Here is a 20,215-nt window from a genome sequence, read left to right as displayed (position 1 = left end):
TAATAGGACTGGGCACATTAGCTTCTGGACTAGTGCCTGCTGCTAATAGGACTGGGCACATTAGCTTCTGGACTAGCGCCTGCTGCTAATAGGACTGGGCACATTAGCTTCTGGACTAGTGCCTGCTGCTAATAGGACTGGGCACATTAGCTTCTGGACTAGTGCCTGCTGCTAATACTCTGGGCACATTAGCTTCTGGACTAGCGCCTGCTGCTAATAGGACTGGGCACATTAGCTTCTGGACTAGTGCCTGCTGCTAATACTCTGGGCACATTAGCTTCTGGACTAGCGCCTGCTGCTAATAGGACTGGGCACATTAGCTTCTGGACTAGTGCCTGCTGCTAATACTCTGGGCACATTAGCTTCTGGACTAGTGCCTGCTGCTAATAGGACTGGGCACATTAGCTTCTGGACTAGTGCCTGCTGCTAATAGGACTGGGCACATTAGCTTCTGGACTAGTGCCTGCTGCTAATAGGACTGGGCACATTAGCTTCTGGACTAGTGCCTGCTGCTAATAGGATTGGGTACATTAGCTTCTGGACTAGTGCCTGCTGCTAATAGGATTGGGTACATTAGCTTCTGGACTAGTGCCTGCTGCTAATAGGATTGGGTACATTAGCTTCTGGACTAGTGCCTGCTGCTAATAGGACTGGGCACATTAGCTTCTGGACTAGCGCCTGCTGCTAATACTTTGGGCACATTAGCTTCTGGACTAGCGCCTGCTGCTAATACTCTGGGCACATTAGCTTCTGGACTAGCGCCTGCTGCTAATATTCTGGGCAATGCTCTGCTGTGCTTCAATTACCTTTTGCTTATGATTGTATGTGACTGTGGGCACTGATAACCTAATGACTGTAGTACAGTCATACAGTCAACCCCTGCTGCCTTTAGTTAGTCCTTATCCCCTGCTGCCTTTAGTTAGTCCTTATCCCCGGCTGCCTTTAGTTAGTCCTTAACGCCTGCTGCCTTTAGTTAGTCCTTATCCCTGGCTGCCTTTAGTTAGTCCTTATCCCCGGCTGCCTTTAGTTAGTCCTTATCCCCGCTGCCTTTAGTTAGTCCTTATCCCCTGCTGCCTTTAGGTAGTCCTTAACCCCTGCTGCCTTTAGTTAGTCCTTAACCCCTGCTGCCTTTAGTTAGTCCTTAACCCCTGCTGCCTTTAGTTAGTCCTTAACCCCTGCTGCCTTTAGTTAGTCCTTATCCCCGGCTTCCTTTAGTTAGTCCTTATCCCCGGCTGCCTTTAGTTAGTCCTTATCCCCGGCTGCCTTTAGTTAGTCCTTTACCCCTGCTGCCTTTAGTTAGTCCTTATCCCCGGCTGCCTTTTAGTTAGTCCTTATCCCCGGCTGCCTCGTGTGTGTGTGTGTGTGTGTGTTATTGTCGTTCAGTATCACTCAAGGAAAGATTGTTTTCTCTACAGACACACACATTGTGGTTTAGATCTTCTCTGGAACGTCTCTCACGCACACACACTTTTCCGGTGACTATAAAAACGGTTTTATCTATGTTACATAACTCTGTTATATTACCTTACTTTTTGTTACAAGCACCGTTGGCTTGTCTTTAAGAAGTTTTGAGGGGGATGTTGTCTGTCAACCCACCCCCTCCTCCCTTTTGGAGAAACGTTACTGATGTGTTTGATAATAGCCAGGGCCACCGGCCGGTGTGTTGGCCTGGGAGATGTCTGAGCAGTGTCTCTGTCTGTTACTTCCATGTAAGCTCATGCTCTGATTTAGTAGGAGAGGAGAGACATAAAGAGGATTGACGCTTTCAATTGATCCCAAATTGAAATGGGCTGTAGACAAGTGTAGTCCTATGCAAGGAGATGTGTGTGTCTAAGAGCAAGGGAGCCTTTTTCCTTTTCTGGAAACTGAAGAACAACTCACTGCCCTATAGTGCACGAGTGCTGGGAATTGCCAGGGACCTCATGAAACGATATTATCACCATACTTAGGTGCTGATAGGATGTGTATTGCGATTCTCACGATTCTATATGTATTGCAATACTTAGATATTTTTTGAGTTTCTTTTTGGGGGATTTGATTTTCCAAACATGCTCATACATAATATTGTGATATGTAACCGTAGTGATCCCCCCCCCCCCCATCACTAGCAGTCGGCACTACACCTGCCCCCCTCTCTCTTTCCCCCCTCCCTCCTTCTCGACTCTTTCTCCCCTGCCCCTCTCTTTCTCCCCCACCCTTCTCTCTCTTTCTCCCTCTTTCTCTCCTGCCCCTCCCTTCTCTCTCTCGCTCTTTCTCCCCTTCTCTGACTGCCTCCTCATAGCTGTAGACCCCTCATAGCTGTAGACCCCTCATAGCTGTAGACCCCTCATAGCTGTAGACCCCTCATAGCTGTAGACCCCTCATAGCTATAGACCCCTCATAGCTATAGACCCCTCATAGCTATAGACTCGTCAGAGCCACTCTGCTTTCTTCCCCCTCTCTTCTATCGTCTCTCTCTCGCCCTCTCGCTCTCTTTCTCTCTGAGCATTGCTGTGAAATGAGGTCATCTCCTTCAGGCTTCATGAGACGAGATTTAGCCAGATATCAGGTACAGGAACACAGAGAACGAGGGAGAGGAGGTCGGGAGATGGGGAAGACAGGTGAAAGGATTTGGGGAGGCAGAGGGAGAGAGAGGGAACCATTGAAGAACAAACACCATTGTAAATACAAACCATATTTGTTTATTTTCCCTTTTGTACCTTAACTATTTGCACATCGTTACAACACTGTATATAGACACAATGACATTTAAAACGTATTTTCTTCTTTTGGAACTTCTGTGAGTGTAATGTTTACTGTTAATTTGTATTGTTTATTTCACTTTAATTTCATTATCTACTTCACTTCCTTTGACAATGTTAACATATCTTTCCCATGCCAATAAAGCCCTTGAATTGAATTGAGAGCGCAGGTGACAGCATTCCCTCCCCTATATGCCCCCTTCGACACAGTTACGACAACATAACCAACAAAAACGGGTCACAACTCCTGCAGCTCTGTCGCTGGGTATGTACATAGTCAATGGTAGGCTTCGGGGGGACTCCTTTGGTAGGTACACCAATACGTCATCTCTTGGCAGTAGTTCTGTAGACTACTTTATCACTGACATCAACCCAGTGTCTCTTACAGCGTTCAGTCAGTCCACTGACACCGCTATCAGATCTCATCAAAACCACACTCTATTTGAACAGAGCAATACTCAGTCATGAGGCATCAAAGCCAAGGGAACTGAATAATATTAAGAAATGCAGCACCCTTTCTCTACTAGAATCTGAAGTCAAATGTCTGTTTGCTGATGATCTGGTGCTTCTGTCACCAACCATGGAGGGCCTACAGCAGACCTGGGCCTAAACAGTAAATCTCAGTAAGACATAAATAATGGTGTTCCAAAAGGTCCAGTTGCCAGTACTACAAATACAAATTCCATCTAGACACTGTTAGAGCACACAAACTATACATACCTCGGCCTAAACATCGGCGCCACAGCTAACTTCCACAAAGCTGTGAACGATCTGAGAGACAAGGCAAAAGGAACATAAAATTCAACATACCAATTAGGATCTAGCTAAAAATACTCGAATCAGTTATAGAACCCATTGCCCTTTATGGTTGTGATGTCTGGGGTCCGCTCACCAACCAAGAATTCACAAAATGGGACAAACACCAAATTGAGACTGCATGCAGAATTCTGCAAAAACATCTTCATGTACAACGTAAAACACCAAATAATGCATGCAGAGCGGTGAGGCAGGTAGCCTAGTGGTTGGAGCGTTGGGCCAGTAACCCAACGGTTGTTAGATCGAATCCCTGAGCTGACAAGGTAAAAATCTGTTGTTCTGCCCCTGAACGAGGTAGTTAACCCACTGTTCCCCTGAACGAGGCAGTTAACCCACTGTTCCCCTGAACGAGGTAGTTAACCCACTGTTCCCCTGAACGAGGCAGTTAACCCACTGTTCCCCTGAACGAGGCAGTTAACCCACTGTTCCCCTGAACAAGGCAGTTAACCCACTGTTCCCCTGAACGAGGTAGTTAACCCACTGTTCCCCTGAACGAGGCAGTTAACCCACTGTTCCCCTGAACGAGGCAGTTAACCCACTGTTCCCCTGAACGAGGCAGTTAACCCACTGTTCCCCTGAACCAGGCAGTTAACCCACTGTTCCCCTGAACCAGGCAGTTAACCCACTGTTCCCCTGAACCAGGCAGTTAACCCACTGTTCCCCTGAACCAGGCAGTTAACCCACTGTTCCCCTGAACCAGGCAGTTAACCCACTGTTCCCCTGAACCAGGCAGTTAACCCACTGTTCCCCTGAACCAGGCAGTTAACCCACTGTTCCCCTGAACGAGGTAGTTAACCCACTGTTCCCCTGAACAAGGTAGTTAACCCACTGTTCCCCTGAACCAGGCAGTTAACCCACTGTTCCCCTGAACGAGGTAGTTAACCCACTGTTCCCCTGAACGAGGCAGTTAACCCACTGTTCCCCTGAACGAGGCAGTTAACCCACTGTTCCCAGGCTGTTATTGTAAATAAGAATTTGTTCTTAACTGATTTTCCTATTTTAATAAAAAATGTAAAAAATCTGAATTAGGCCGATACCTGCTAATTATCAAAAACCAGGAAAGAGACGTTAAATTCTACAACCAGCTAAAAGGAAGTGATTCCCAAACCTTCCAAAACAAAGCCATCACCTACAGAGAGATGAACCTGGAGAAGAGTCCCCTAAGCAAGCTGGTCCTGGGGCAAGCTGGTTCACAAACACAAACAGAGTCCCAGGACAGCAACACAATTAGACCCAACCAAATCATGAGAAAACAAAAAGGTAATTCCTTGACATTTTGGAAAGAATTTACAGAAACAGAGAGCAAACTAAAATTCTATTTGGCCCTAAACAGAGACTGATCCAAACTTAAGGAAAGCTTTCACTATGTACAGACTCAGTGAGCGTAGCCTTGCTATTGAAAAAGGCCACAGTAGGCAGACCTGGCTCTCAAGACGAGACAGGATAGGTGCACAATGTCCACAAAATGAGGTGGAAACTGAGCTGCAATTCCTAACCTCCTGCCCAATGTATGACCATATTAGAGACACATATTTTCCTCAGATTACACAGACCCACAATGAATTTGAAAACGAATCCAATATTGCTAAACTCTCATATCTACTGGGTGAAATACCATAGTGTGCCATCACAGCAGCATAATTTGTGACCTTTTGACGCCACAAGAAAAGGGCAACCAGTGAAGAACATTCACCATTGTAAATACAACCTATGTTTATTTATGTACTTTAAATACTTTCACATAATTTCAACATATATATGTATATAGACATAATATGACATTTGAAATGTCTTTTATTCTTTTGGAACTTTTGTGAGTAATGTATACGGTTCATTTTTGTTTATTTCACGTTTGTTTATGTTTTTCCACTTGCTTTGGCAATGTAAACATGTTTCCCAAGTTTTTCACTTAGACCTCATTCCTGCTGCCCGTCTCTCTATCTGCCCGGAGCCTCACAGGAGTAAATGCAGGTGTAAGTCGATGTCAGTGCAGTGTGTGTGTGACTTCCTCTCGTAGTGTACTTTAGACGAGGGTCATATTTACACAGGCGGGCGTGGGAGTGATCACTCATGTTCTTTTTCAGAAAGACCTGTTACTAACAAAAGATGGGAAGTCTTCTGGTCAATGTCAAACCCGCTCTCCTGCCTCCCCTCTCTCTCTCTCCCTCCATCTATCTCTCGCTCCTAACTTCTTTAGGCTTTCACTTGCAGCTGATGCTTATTTTCAGAAGTACACAGTGCACACTGGAGAGGTTTCAGGAAGAGCATTACAACACACACACTAGATTGATGGGCCAGCCTGCTAGCCCCTCCTTTAGGAAGAGAGCTGAGACTGTTAGAGGGACAGAAAGATGAGGATGGCTTTTTACATAGGTAAAGGGGTGATGTGGTGGAGAGAGAGAACCCCAGATAGAGAACCCCAGATAGAGAGAGAGAAAGCTTGATCTAGAGGAAGCAGGTAGTCAGAGGGGGATAAACTCTGCCCTCTCTCCGTGTCCCTCCTCTCTCCTTCTCTCTCCCCTCTTCTCTCTCTCCTCCCCTCCTTCTCTCTCTCCTCTCTCTCTCTCTCTCTACCCTCCTCTCTCTCTCTCTCCCTCTCTCTCTCTCTTTCTCTCTCGCTCTACCCTCCTCTCTCTCTCTCTCTCTCTCTCTCTCTCTGTGTCTCAGTCTCTGTGTTTCTGTCTGTCTCTCTCTGTCTCTCTCTCTCTCTCTCTCATAGAACCCCCTGTGTAGTCCCCTTCTGAGAACCCCCAGGCCTTGACTCACACACTCACAACCCTTTCCATTTATAGACTGTGGTTGTGTTGTAGTCCGTACCTCTCTCTGAGCCCCAGAGGAGATGCTCTGGTGGGGACCTTTAGTGTGGGAGGACAAGGGTGGAGGGACACACGCACACTTCCTCTGTTCTGTCCAGCAGGGAGGGGGAGAGAGGGGGATGAGGAGAGAAGGCACTAGACGGATGAGGAAAAGGGGTGAGACAGAAAGGAAAGGAAGGGGATAGAGAGATGGTTTAACAGATGAGTGCAAACCACCCAGTTCACCATTTCCCGTCATGCCCTTGACCAGAGGGGATGTTGGGTAAAAGGTTTTTTCTATTTTTTTATACCCGCCATTTTACATAACAGTAAGACTGAGCATGAGAAAGCTATTGTCATGGAAACTTTGGTACCGAAGTATTTGTTTGTTTAGTGTGAATTTCTGGGTCTAAAGGTTTGGGAAAGCTGACCCCCCCCACCCCCCCACTTCCACCCCTCTGTAAAGTTACCATGGTCTACGCCGGGCCTCAGTAGTGCAGTTCTCAGGAGACTAGAGTATATGGGTCCAGAACATCCTCTGTGTCTGTGCTTCCTGTCCTCTGGAGACACACACAAATACACTCCTCTTTCCAAGTCACCCTCTAATAAACAGACAGGCTGGCAAAATGTGGGGACAAGGGCAACATAAATGTTTTCTGTTCCGCTATAAGAGTGGGGCTGGGGGCCTATTTTAAGGACGGACTCATGGGTTGAGAGGGGGCCTATTTTAAGGTGAGACTGGATCTGGTATAGGGAACCTTACATAGAGGATAGAACTGTCCAATGACAAAGCAGAGAGGGAGAGAGTGAGATCAGAACATATAGTGGATCTCTCTCATTATGTAGGATGCACCTTGGGTAATTACGGAGCACTTTTTTCTTGTGTAAGGAAAGTATCTCTCTCTGAAACATCACTTTCTAGCAGAGCTGCCGTCTCACTTTCTAGCAGAGCTGCCTTCTCACTTTCTAGCAGAGCTGCCGTCTCACTTTCTAGCAGAGCTGCCGTCTCACTTTCTAGCAGAGCTGCCGTCTCACTTTCTAGCAGAGCTGCCGTCTCACTTTCTAGCAGAGCTGCCGTCTCACTTTCTAGCAGAGCTGCCGTCTCACTTTCTAGCAGAGCTGCCGTCTCACTTTCTAGCAGAGCTGCCGTCTCACTTTCTAGCAGAGCTGCCGTCTCACTTTCTAGCAGAGCTGCCGTCTCACTTTCTAGCAGAGCTGCCTTCTCACTTTCTAGCAGAGCTGCCGTCTCACTTTCTAGCAGAGCTGCCGTCTCAGCTGAGTGTGTGCGTAAAAGAAGGGTTTGTGAACGTGTGTTTTATTCATGACTAAGAAACACCCCTCTTCCCGCGTGTGTGTGTGTGTGCGCGTGCGTGGTTGTCTTTGTCATAGTAAAGTGTCAAGCTTTAGTTCAGCTGTGGCTCAGTTTCTTGACAAAGCTCAGACTCAGAGGAGTGTCTGGAGCCTAAAAACAGTTGTCTAACAAACACAGGACCAACCACAAGTCTGTAAAGCTCTCTGACAGCAGGTGGAATGTACCTGTGTGTTGAGTAACTCACACACAGTGAATAGACAGTCTCCTGTCCTCTTCTCACACACAGTGAATAGACAGTCTCCTGTCCTCTCCTCACACACAGTGAATAGACAGTCTCCTGTCCTCTCCTCACACACAGTGAATAGACAGTCTCCTGTCCTCTCCTCACACACAGTGAATAGACAGTCTCCTGTCCTCTCCTCACACACAGTGAATAGACAGTCTCCTGTCCTCTCCTCACACACAGTGAATAGACAGTCTCCTGTCCTCTCCTCACACACAGTGAATAGACAGTCTCCTGTCCTCTTCTCCCACACAGTGAATAGACCACCTACTGTCCTCTCCTCATACACAGTGAATAGACAGTCTCCTGTCCTCTCCTCACACACAGTGAATAGACCACCTCCTGTCCTCTCCTCACACACAGTGAATAGACAGTCTCATGTCCTCTCCTCACACACAGTGAATAGACAGTCTCATGTCCTCTCCTCACACACAGTGAATAGACAGTCTCATGTCCTCTCCTCACACACAGTGAATAGACCACCTCCTGTCCTCTCCTCACACACAGTGAATAGACTGTCTCCTGTCCTCTCCTCACACACAGTGAATAGACAGTCTCCTGTCCTCTTCTCCCACACAGTGAATAGACAGTCTCCTGTCCTCTTCTCACACACAGTGAATAGACAGTCTCCAGACCTCTCCTCACACACAGTGAATAGACTGTCTCCAGACCTCTCCTCACACACAGTGAATAGACAGTCTCCAGACCTCTCCTCACACACAGTGAATAGACAGTCTCCAGACCTCTCCTCACACACAGTGAATAGACAGTCTCCAGACCTCTCCTCACACACAAAGACATGAGTGTGTGTCCCACCACTGCACAGAGCATAGCACAGAGCATGATCACATTGACACACACAGACACACACACACAGATACACACATGCACAAACAAGTTCTGGGCTCAACTGGTTCTGTGGGTGGACTTGAGCAGCTCTGCCCCATTCTCCACCTCCCCTCTCCACCTCCCCTCTCCAATCTCGCCTTCCCTCCATGGCTTCTGTCCGGCGGTTAGCTTCTTTCGGCTCTTGTTCCCGCTATGATTCCTGTGTCCAGGAGAAAAGCAGGAAGACCATGTCAGAATGGCTGCTGGGCTCTAGGAGCAGGATTTAGGTTGAGGAGGAGAGGAGGGGGTGGGGGGGTATTTCTCCCACACCCTCTCAACCTGCCATTACATAACTCACAACATGTGGATTACATCATCTGAAAGCGCTTTGCCTGTTTTGGTGCCATGTAGTGTTTCTGTGATTGGGGATCAGGGTGAGTGATTTGGGGTCAGGGTGAGTGATTTGGGGTCAGGGTGAGTGATTTGGGGTCAGGGTGAGTGATTTGGGGTCAGGGTGTCTGTCTGGCTGTGTAGCAGACTGATTATGTAGCCTGTGTTAGTCAGTGTGTTAGTCAGTGTGTTAGTCAGTGTGTTAGTCAGATGCCAACCTCAGTGTTTGGATTAAAAAGGAAAGCAGGACATTCTTGTCAAGATATGATGGTCCTAGAATAGACTGACCTAACTAACCTCAACACACTGTGTGTGTGTGTGTGTGTTTCAGCCTGTGTGTGTGTGTTTCAGCCTGTGTGTGTGTGTGTGTGTGTGTGTGTGTTTCAGCCTGTGTGTGTGTGTGTGTTTCAGCCTGTGTGTTTCAACCTGTGTGTGTGTGTGTGTGTAGGCCAGAAACACTGGGGCTGAAGTAAATCATGTTTGGAAACAGAGGGGGCACCCTCGTACAACCCCCTGCCTCTATCCTTAGAGGGGTACACACACACACACACACAGAGAGAGACCCATCCCTAGTCAGGCTAGCTGTCTTTGGGTGAGACTAAGTTCAGTGTGTCAGATGAGGTCTGGGGAATGATCATGATAATGATGTGTTTTCTCTCTGCTGTCCCAGTCCTTTCACGCTTTCTCTCTAGGCTCTCTTCTCCCTCCTCCACTTTCTCTCTAGGCTCTCTTCTCCCTCCTCCACTTTCTCTCTATGCTCTCTTCTCCCTCCTCCACTTTCTCTCTAGGCTCTCTTCTCCCTCCTCCACTTTCTCTCTAGGCTCTCTTCTCCCTCCTCCACTTTCTCTCTAGGCTCTCTTCTTCCTCCCTCCACTTTCTCTCTAGGCTCTCTTCTCCTCCTCCACTTTCTCTCTAGGCTCTCTTCTCCCTCCTCCACTTTCTCTCTAGGCTCTCTTCTCCCTCCTCCACTTTCTCTCTAGGCCTCTCTTCTCCCTCCCACTTTCTCTCTAGGCTCTCTTCTTTCCTCCCTCCACTTTCTCTCTAGGCTCTCTTCTTCCTCTCTCCCTCCACTTCTTCCTCTGTAGGTCTCTTCTTCCTCCCTACCACTTTCTCTGTAGGCTCTCTTCTCCCTCCCTCCACTTTCTCTCTAGGCTCTCTTTCTCCCTCCCTCCACTTTCTCTCTAGGCTCTCTCCTCCCCCCTCCCTCCCTCCCTCCCTCCCTCCCTCCCTCCCTCCCTCCCTCCCCCTCCCTCCCCTCCCTCCTCCCTCACCTCCCTCCGCTCCCTCCCTCCCTCCCTCCCTCCCTCCCTCCCTCCCTCCTCCCTCTTCATGTGTTTCTTGGTTTTCCTCTCCCTCCCTCCCTCCCTCCCTCCCTCCCCTCCCTCCCTCCCTCCCCTCCCTCCCTCCCTCCCTCCCTCCCTCCCTCCCTCCCTCCCTCCCTCCCTCCCTCCCTCCCTCCCTCTTCATGTGTTTCTGGTTTTCGTCCCTCCCTCCCTCCTCCCCTCCCTCCCTCCCTCCCTCCCTCCCCCTCCCTCCTCCCTCCCTCCCTCCCTCCTCCCTCCCTCCCTCCCTCCCTCCCTCCCTCCTCCCGTCCCTCCCTCCCTTCCCTCCCTCCCTCTTCATGTGTTTCTGGTTTTCTTCCTTCTCTCCCTCCCCCCCTCCTCCCTCCCTCCCTCCCTCCCTCCCTCCCTCCCTCCCTCCCTCCCTCCCTCCCTCCCTCCTCTTCATGTGTTTCTGGTTTTCTCCCTCCCTTCCCTCCCTCCCTCCCTCCCTCCCTCCCTCCCTCCCTCCCTCCCTCCCTCCCTCCCTCCCTCCCTCCCTCCCTCCCTCCCTCCCTCCCTCCCTCCCCTTCATGTGTTTCTGGTTTTCTCCCTCCCTCCCTCCCCCCCCTCCCTCCCCTCTTCTTCATGTGTTTCTGGTTTTTCTGCTTTGGTTCATGACTTGAGACTCTGAACACACACACACTAAGTCTTAGCCTCCTTAAATGACAGGCTTTCTCTGTCGTACACACACACACACACACACACACACACAGGTTGTTGACCTGTTATCTCCGATGTCTTTACCACCTCTTCTTCTTCTCCTTTTATTAGTCTGTCTTGTCAGGTTGGAATCAGTGATAAGAGGGAAGGGACCAGGTAACACTGACCTGAGGTCACCTGAGCTCTACACATACTGAACACCAAGAGTTCCCTTTCCTCAAACCACACACACACACACACACACACCCAGATGGTGTGTTGTTTCTCTGTCCTCTGGTTGTCTGTTCAGCCATTCTTCCATCAGGCTCTGTGGAACACACCGGCCAATCATAATAGCCATAATGATCGCCACGGTAATGATGGTGGTTGATGATAACTACTGTTTATGTGAGGATCTGAGCGCTGTCTGTCCTGCAGTGTGTGTGTGTGTGTGTGTTGGAAGAACCTCTGAATACTTCAAGCCTATTACACAGCCCTCATCGTGCATTGACAGCTGGTGGATTGTGGGTTTGTGATGTTGAAATGGACTGGCATTACATTACATGAGGAGTCAAGAGTTTGTTGTAAATGGAGCTTCTCTCTGGTTCAGATTATTGGGTTCATTCATGCACTGGTTTCTCCAAAGGTCACGTCTTGTACTCAGGACAAAAATATGTGCTTTGTTCTTAGCTACGATTATGACTGCTATTTTCAACACGTGATAATTCAGCTATCCATCTACATCCGTGAGAGACAATTTAGTCCAGTTGTGTTTCTCATAGAAAAGTGACCAATTCCTGAATGAGGCCTGAGTAGACGAAAACATTATGATAAATGTATGTCAACCCCCCCCCCCCTAAAAATGGCCTAAAATAGATTAACCTGTGTTCTTACCCATACAGTAACCTTGGAGGGAGAAACCATTTCTCCAGCTCTGGGGGAGGTTTGCTAGAATCAAGGCAGATATAATTTAGTTTTCTCTTGTTTCTTAAAAAAATTTTTTTATTGTATCTACAGCTTCTCTCTCCATCTCTTTCTCTCAATCTTTGTACCCCCCATCCCTCCCTCCCTCCCTCCCTCCTCCACCCCCCCCCTTGTTCCTTATCTTTAGCTTCCTGTCATCCCTAATAGCAGAGTGGTGTCAGCTGTAATAACACAACATTTAAAACATGTATTTTTGATTAGATATGTTTCTCCCCCACAGCTATATGTGTGTGCTGTGTATTGCTGTGTATCTGGTGTGGCGTAGGACGAAGTTGCCCAAGGACACTGATCTGAGGTCAGTTTTGACTTACCTCTCCTTGGTGTATATAGGATTTGGGAAGGGTAAGCTGATCTTAGATCTGTGTCTAAGGGTAACTTCATCCGGCTCTGTCTGGTGTCCCTCCCCGACGCTTACAGTAGGAACCATAATTAGTTCTTCGAGTACGCTAGTGAAAAGGCAGGGCAGGAAGTGGGTGGGAGGAATCATTAGACCGTCGCGCAGTACCTTTTTTAAGTTCCTCTAATGTCCCCTCTCAGTTGTCATGGGCTGCAGGTTGACGTTGGCGGGTAGTCAACCACCCATGTGTGAGATGTCTTTTATAAATGGGAATCTTGCCAGTGCTCTCCAGTTGGTATGTGTTGACATCAGAGGAGGGAATGTGAGGCTTTGGAATATCAGGACAATTAAACAAAACCAGACGCTCCTCTCCTTTCTGTGTTGTCCTCTCCTTTCTGTGTTGTTCTCTCCTTTCTGTGTTGTTCTCTCCTTTCTGTGTTGTCCTCTCCTTTCTGTGTTGTCCTCTCCTTTCTGTGTTGTTCTCTCTGTGTTGTTCTCTCTGTGTTGTTCTCTCCTTTCTGTGTTGTTCTCTCCTTTCTGTGTTGTTCTCTCCTTTTCTCCTCCTCTGCTAAGTCCTCTTTCATCATTCTAGTCTCTCCTCTTAACTCCACTTTCTACCTCATCCCTCTTTCTTCTCCTCACCCCTCCTTACCCGTTTCCCCTCCTGTTCTCTGTGTCTCTCTCTACCCTCCTCCCCCCCTAACTATGTTCTCTCTCTCCCTGTTCTCCCTTTCTCCTCTCCTGTTCTCTGTGTCTGTCTCTCTACCCTCCTCCCCCCCTAACTATGTTCTCTTCTCTCCCTGTTCTCTCCTCACTTTCTCCTCTCCTGTTCTCTGTGTTTGTATCCTCCTTCCATTCCTCCCACTCAGCTCACATCTGGTCCTCATTGACAGACTGAGCAGCCTGCACCCATAACAGACTAGGAGACTGAGCCCTACACTACACTCTCTCTGTGTTTGTGTATAGAGGGTAGACCCAAATATCCCCCCCCCCCCCTCAGAGGAATAATAAGACTCACCTACCCTCCTTAAATCACACACTCAGTCACACACACAACCCCAGTCTAGAGCATGGTATAAATATAGCCAGCAGCTCTGACATTACTCAGAAAAAGAAGACAAGGAAAGTTATTGTGAACGTTGATAGGGGTGTGTGTTTGTGTGTGACATACATACATACAGAGATTTTGTAGGTATTATTTTTCCTGTCTTTGAAAGACCAAGGTAGAACAGTGTCTCTCTAGACCGAACAAGAACAGACTGATATGAGTGAAAAATAGACTGAGATGTCATGATGTTCCCTTGACTTCTCAGAAGTTATTGTTGAAATATGGTGTGAGGAGAGGGAGAACAGCTACAATGTATGGGTCTGTGATGGCTCTGCTCTAGGGCGCTGGAGGCACCTGATCATTCTTATCTACACACACTCTCGGCTTCATTTTCACATGTCTGTATAAGAGAAACAGTCCATTGTTCATTAGGGCTGGGAATTACCAGGGACCTCATGATACCATATCTGCATACTTAGGTGCCAATATGTATTTAATTACCAGGGACCTCATGATACCATATCTGCATACTTAGGTGCCAATATGTATTTAATTACCAGGGACCTCATGATACCATATCAGCATACTTAGGTGCCAATATGTATTTAATTACCAGGGACCTCATGATACCATATCAGCATACTTAGTTGCCAATATGTATTTAATTACCAGGGACCTCATGATACCATATCTGCATACTTAGGTGCCAATATGTATTTAATTACCAGGGACCTCATGATACCATATCAGCATACTTAGGTGCCAATATGTATTTAATTACCAGGGACCTCATGATACCATATCAGCATACTTAGGTGCCAATATGTATTTAATTACCAGGGACATCATGATACCATATCAGCATACTTAGTTGCCAATATGTATTTAATTACCAGGGACCTCATGATACCATATCAGCATACTTAGGTGCCAATATGTATTTAATTACCAGGGACCTCATGATACCATATCAGCATACTTAGGTGCCAATATGTATTTAATTACCAGGGACCTCATGATACCATATCTGCATACTTAGGTGCCAATATGTATTTAATTACCAGGGACCTCATGATACCATATCAGCATACTTAGGTGCCAATATGTATTTAATTACCAGGGACCTCATTATACCATATCAGCATACTTAGTTGCTTATACAGTATGTATTGCGATTCAATACTGTGATTTTTTTTTATTACAATTTGATGTTCCAAACATATTACTGCTGCAGAGCGATGAGAGAGCACGAGAAAGAGTTCTGATCAGTCATGAAAATAATCTCTGAAAACATTTTGACTATCTAAAAAGAAGATTGAGAACAAGCTATAGGATGAAAAAGACTGCAGTTTTGGTGCGGGTACAGCCGACTAGCGCTAGCTAACACTACCTAGCAAAAACAATTACAAATATAGATTTTGCAAAACAATATTTGGAGTCAAATTGTTCAAAATAATATTGTGGTATTCAACTGTATAGACCCCCCCCCCCCCCCCCCCCCCATTACTATTGTTCATACCTTCTATCACCTGCTAATCCTGACCAATCACAGGTGAGTATTTTCCACCTACAGGTCAGGGCTCTGTCTCACCTTTGACCTCTGTTTGACCTCAGCCATGGCCCTGTTGGAATACCATTGGTCCATCCGGACCCCTTCCCTCCTTTTTCTGCAGTAATCTCTCTATCTAACATGGAGGGGTAGTAGGGTTTAGAAGAGTGTTGGACTGTGCTCTCCGGCCAGTTAAACAGTAAGCCATCGTGGGGGGCGCGTGTGTGTTTTGCTTTAATCAGTTTTACATTTAGCAGACGCTCTGATCCAGAGTGACTTAGTTAGCTATCTTAAGATGAATGCACTAGGTGGGACAACCACATATCACATGCATGGAAAGTATATTTTTCCTCTAAAGTAGCTATCAGAGTCAGAGCTGGGGAGGTTGAGGTTTTCAGAAAATGGTCAGGGACTCTGCTGTGCTAGCTTCAGGGGGAAGCTGGTTCCACCACTGGGGTGCCAGGACAGAGGAGGGTTTGGACTGGCCCGAGCGGGAGCCTGAGGTGGCAGAACGGAGTACTTGGGTTGGGGTGTAGGGTTTGAGCAGAGCCTGAAGGTAGGGAGGGGCAGTTCCTCTTGCTGTTCCGTAGGTAAGCATCATGGTCTTGTAGTGGAAGCCAGTGGAGTGTGGTGACATGAAAACATGGGAAGGTTGAAAACCAGGCGGGTTGTAACGTTCTGAATAAGTTGCAGGGGTTTACTGGCACACGCGGGAGTTGCAGTAGTCAAGACGGGAGAAGACAATTGCCTGGATTAGGACCTGGGTCAAGAAGATTGTTCTGAGAAAGATAACGAGAAAGTTTATCAGAGATCGCATGCTCAAGTGCAACTGAAGTCAGAGGGAACGCAGCCAGTGGCCAGGGATGAGTTGAGGGATGTGAGGAATGAAAGAAGGTGGTGGTCTGGAGGAGGGGATGGAGTCGAGTGGGCAGGTTGTTGGGTGGCTTGACCTTACTAGTCGCAGGAGTTCATTTGGAGAGCGAGGGGAGAAAGAGGTCAAGGTGTAGGATAAGTTCTGTGTGAGTGAGACCAGTGGACTCAATAGGCTGAGTGAATGAGTAGCGGATGTTGTCAGCGTTCTTTTCAAAGCAGTTGACAAGGTTGTCCGCAGAGAAGGAGGAGGATTGAGATGGTTGAAAAGCGTTTCCTAGGGTTAGGGGCAGAAGCTTGACATTTTGTGGGGGGCGGGGCAGTGTGAGTCATAGGATGCAGAAAGTGAGCAGTAGGATCGAAGAGGCAGAATCAGGAGACAGAAGAGAGAAGGAAGCGATGACAGGATAGAAGAGAGTAGTGGGAGGGAGAAAACAAAGATTATGACGGCGCATGACCATTTGGGTAGAGGCTGAGTGGTTAGGGCTGGAGAAAAGGGAGACAGAAAAGGAAACAAAGTAGTGATCAGAGACCTTGAGGGGGTTTGCATTGAGATTAGTAGGAGAACAGAGACCTGGAGGGGGGTTTGCATTGAGATTAGTAGGTGAGCAGCCTTTAGTAAAGATGAGGTCAAGCGTATTGCCTGCCTTGTGAGGTGGAGGGGATTGGGAAAGGGTGAGGTCAGGCGTATTGCCTGCCTTGTGAGATGGAGAGGATTGGGAAAGGGTGAGGTCAAGCGTATTGCCTGCCTTGTGAGGTGGAGGGGATTGGGAAAGGGTGAGGTCAGGCGTATTGCCTGCCTTGTGAGGTGGAGGGGATTGGGAAAGGGTGAGGTCAAGCGTATTGCCTGCCTTGTGAGGTGGAGGGGATTGGGAAAGGTTGAGGTCAAGCGTATTGCCTGCCTTGTGAGGTGGAGGGGATTGGGAAAGGGTGAGGTCAAGCGTATTGCCTGCCTTGTGAGGTGGAGGGGATTGGGAAAGGGTGAGGTCAGGCGTATTGCCTGCCTTGTGAGGTGGAGGGGATTGGGAAAGGGTGAGGTCAAGCGTATTGCCTGCCTTGTGAGGTGGAGGGGATTGGGAAAGGGTGAGGTCAAGCGTATTGCCTGCCTTGTGAGGTGGAGGGGATTGGGAAAGGGTGAGGTCAAGAGGAAAAAGGAGGGGAAGAAATGAATCAGGAGGTTGAAGTCGCCAAGTACGAAGAGCAGTGAGCCATAGTCAGGGAATGAGCTGATCATAGAGTCAAGTTCATTGGGGAACTCTTAGAGCACCTGGTGGGCGATAGATGACAACCATGTTAAGCTTGATTTGGACAAGCGACAGTGACAGAATTGAAATGGACAGGTGAGAGGGAGAAAAGAGAGAATCTCCACTTAAGAGAAATGAGTAGACCTGTGCCATCACCATGATGACCAGATGCTCTTGGACTGAGCGAAAACGTAGAGCAGCTGGAGTAGCAGTGTTCTCTGGGGGGATCCATGTCTCCCTCAGGGTCAAAACCTCAAGGGACTGAAGTGCAGCATAGGCTGAGATGAACTCAGCTTTCTTGACCGCAGATGGGCAGTTCCAAATGATACTAGAGACCCAGAATTCCACATGGGTTGCAGCCAAGGGGTGGGGAGCATCTGTAAAGCCTACAGGGAGAGGTGCCAACAGGTATAGAAAACAGAGTTGCCAAAGCTATACAAAGAACAAAAATGAGATCTGAAAATAACTAGGGGAGATGCTGTGAGAGAGTGGTATGAAGCCTTCCTCGAATAACTCGGCAGAACCGTTTTTGTTTAGGCAACAAGACCGCCGCTTACTGTTGCCGCTGCGAACCCAGGGGTGACATATTGCTAATTGCCTAGCAGAGGTGGAGAGAGCACCTCCCTGTACTAATTACAGCCACTGATTACCAAAACAAGCCACAAATTCCCCTGCCTCTTTATCCCGGTTGATGTGTCAACAACTATCTGCAAATGATGAGCAGTCAGCAGTTCTCACACCAAGTAGGATTCTGGGAAGACAGGCAGCACTTAAAGTAAATGGCCCTAGCTAGCAAAAATACAGTACTAAACCACAACAAACAAAGACAAAATATTATACTTGTCACTCCTAGATATATCAGGAGTCTTCTAGCCATAGAATGAAGCACACTGAGATGGAGCCTGAGAAGCTGGTTATAGACACTCCCCCTCCAATACAGCCACTGATTACCAAAACAAGTCACAAATTGGCCTGCCTCTTGACCCTGGTTGATGGGTTAACAACTATCTGAGAATCAGTGCCGTCTGTCAATTTATTATATATTTTTATAGTTATTTCAATCAAATGAAAACATACGTTTGTTTTATTAACAGGGAAAAATGAGTAGACAGGTGAGGTCATGGGGTCAGTCTGAGCTCTAAGCTGCAGGTCAAAAATCAATACTCTCTCCAAAGATGGTGGATATTTGAAGATGTCTCACTCAGGCCATGTACCATTGGAAAAGTTCATAGTTACTTTGTATTTATTTATTTAACATTGAATTATCTCAGTCTGGTTAAGGGGTGCTGCTAGTGCGTTAGCAGCTGGGTCTGGTCTGCTTAGGTCATTGACTGTGTGTACCAGATAAAATGAGTGAGTGTCTCTCTTCCATCTCTGCTTTCTCTCTCTCTCTATCTGATCTTTGCTCTCTTTTCCTCTCTCTCTCTCTCTTCTCCCATTCTTTCTCTCAGCTCTAACACATATGGAAAAATCCAGCACACTGTTTCTCTTTCTACAGAGTTATTTTTCATTTCAGTTGACTTCTGGGGGCTTAAGGATATTGTGCCTCTGTCTGGATGGCTTTTTCATGGGTGTAGTTGTAGGGGCTGAGGGTATCGATGGGGGCAGATCTGGAGATATGGGTTTGGTCTTTTCCCCTCTTCATTCCCTTGTTACCATAGCTTTTGTGTGTGTGTGTGTGTGTGTGTGTGTGTGTGTGTGTGTGTGTGTGTGTGTGTGTGTGTGTGTGTGTGTGCGCTATAAATAGGGAGAGGAATGGTACAGGCCTGGGAATTCTGTCCTCTCTGGAAAAACAAACTACTCCCTATCCCTCATTCCCTCTCTCTTTTCCCATCCCTGCAGAAGACTGAGAGAAGGATAGAGAGGGCAGGCAGGCAACCTCCGTAAGACGAAAATAATGGTGTTCCAAAAACAGTCCAGTTGCCAGGGATACAAATTCTATCTATCGCCCTAGAGCACACAAAGACCTATAACTGCCTGAGCCTAAACATCAACACCACAGGTAACTTACACAAGACTGTGAAAGATCTGAGAGACAAGAAGGGCCTTCTACGCCATCAAAAGGAACATAAAACTCAACATCCCAATTAGGATCTGGCTAAAAATACTTCAATAAGTTATAGAGCGTTGGACCAGTAACGGAAAGGTTGCTAGATCAAATCCCCGAGCTGACAAGGTAAAAATCTGTCGTTCTGCCCCTGAACAAGGCAGTTAACCCACTGTTCCTAGGCTGTCATTTAAAATAAGAATGAGTTTTTAACTGACTTACCAAGTTAAATAAAGGTTAAATAAAATAAAAACTATGAGGTCTGGGGTTCCACTCACCAACCCAAAATGTACAAAATGGGACAAACAACCAATTGAGACTCAGAATTCTCCATAAATATACTTTGTGTACAATGCAAAACCCCAAACAATGCAGGCAGAGCAGAACAGCCCTCAGAACAGCCCTCAGAACAGCCTCAATTCATCGGGACATGGACTCTACAAGGTGTTGAACGCGTTCCACAGGGATGCTGGTCCATGTTGACTCTACAAGGTGTTGAAAGCGTTCCACAGGGATGCTGGTCCATGTTGACTCTACAAGGTGTTGAAAGCGTTCCACAGGGATGCTGGTCCATGTTGACTCTACAAGGTGTTGAACGCGTTCCACAGGGATGCTGGTCCATGTTGACTCTACAAGGTGTTGAACGCGTTCCACAGGGATGCTGGTCCATGTTGGCTCTACAAGGTGTTGAAAGCGTTCCACAGGGATGCTGGTCCATGTTGACTCTACAAGGTGTTGAAAGCGTTCCACAGGGATGCTGGTCCATGTTGGCTCTACAAGGTGTTGAAAGCGTTCCACAGGGATGCTGGTCAATGTTGACTCTACAAGGTGTTGAACGCGTTCCACAGGGATGCTGGTCCATGTTGACTCTACAAGGTGTTGAAAGCGTTCCACAGGGATGCTGGTCCATGTTGACTCAATTGCTTTCCACAGTCGTGTCAAGTTGGCTGGATGTCCTTTGGATGGTGGCCCCTTCTTGATACAGACAGGAAACTGTTGAGCGTGAAAAA

General features: G+C 47.5%; 1 protein-coding gene across 2 annotated transcripts in view; it reads left to right on the top strand.

Annotated features, from left to right (window-relative positions):
* The window catches only part of arhgef17 (Rho guanine nucleotide exchange factor (GEF) 17), a 108,384-nt gene that overhangs the window by 6,956 nt on the left and 81,213 nt on the right, over nt 1-20,215 (top strand). The window lies entirely within an intron of this gene.

This window comes from Oncorhynchus kisutch, linkage group LG15 (assembly GCF_002021735.2).
Source record: "Oncorhynchus kisutch isolate 150728-3 linkage group LG15, Okis_V2, whole genome shotgun sequence".
NCBI classification, from domain to species: Eukaryota; Metazoa; Chordata; class Actinopteri; order Salmoniformes; family Salmonidae; genus Oncorhynchus; species Oncorhynchus kisutch.
This window is presented reverse-complemented; position numbering and strand designations above follow the sequence as displayed.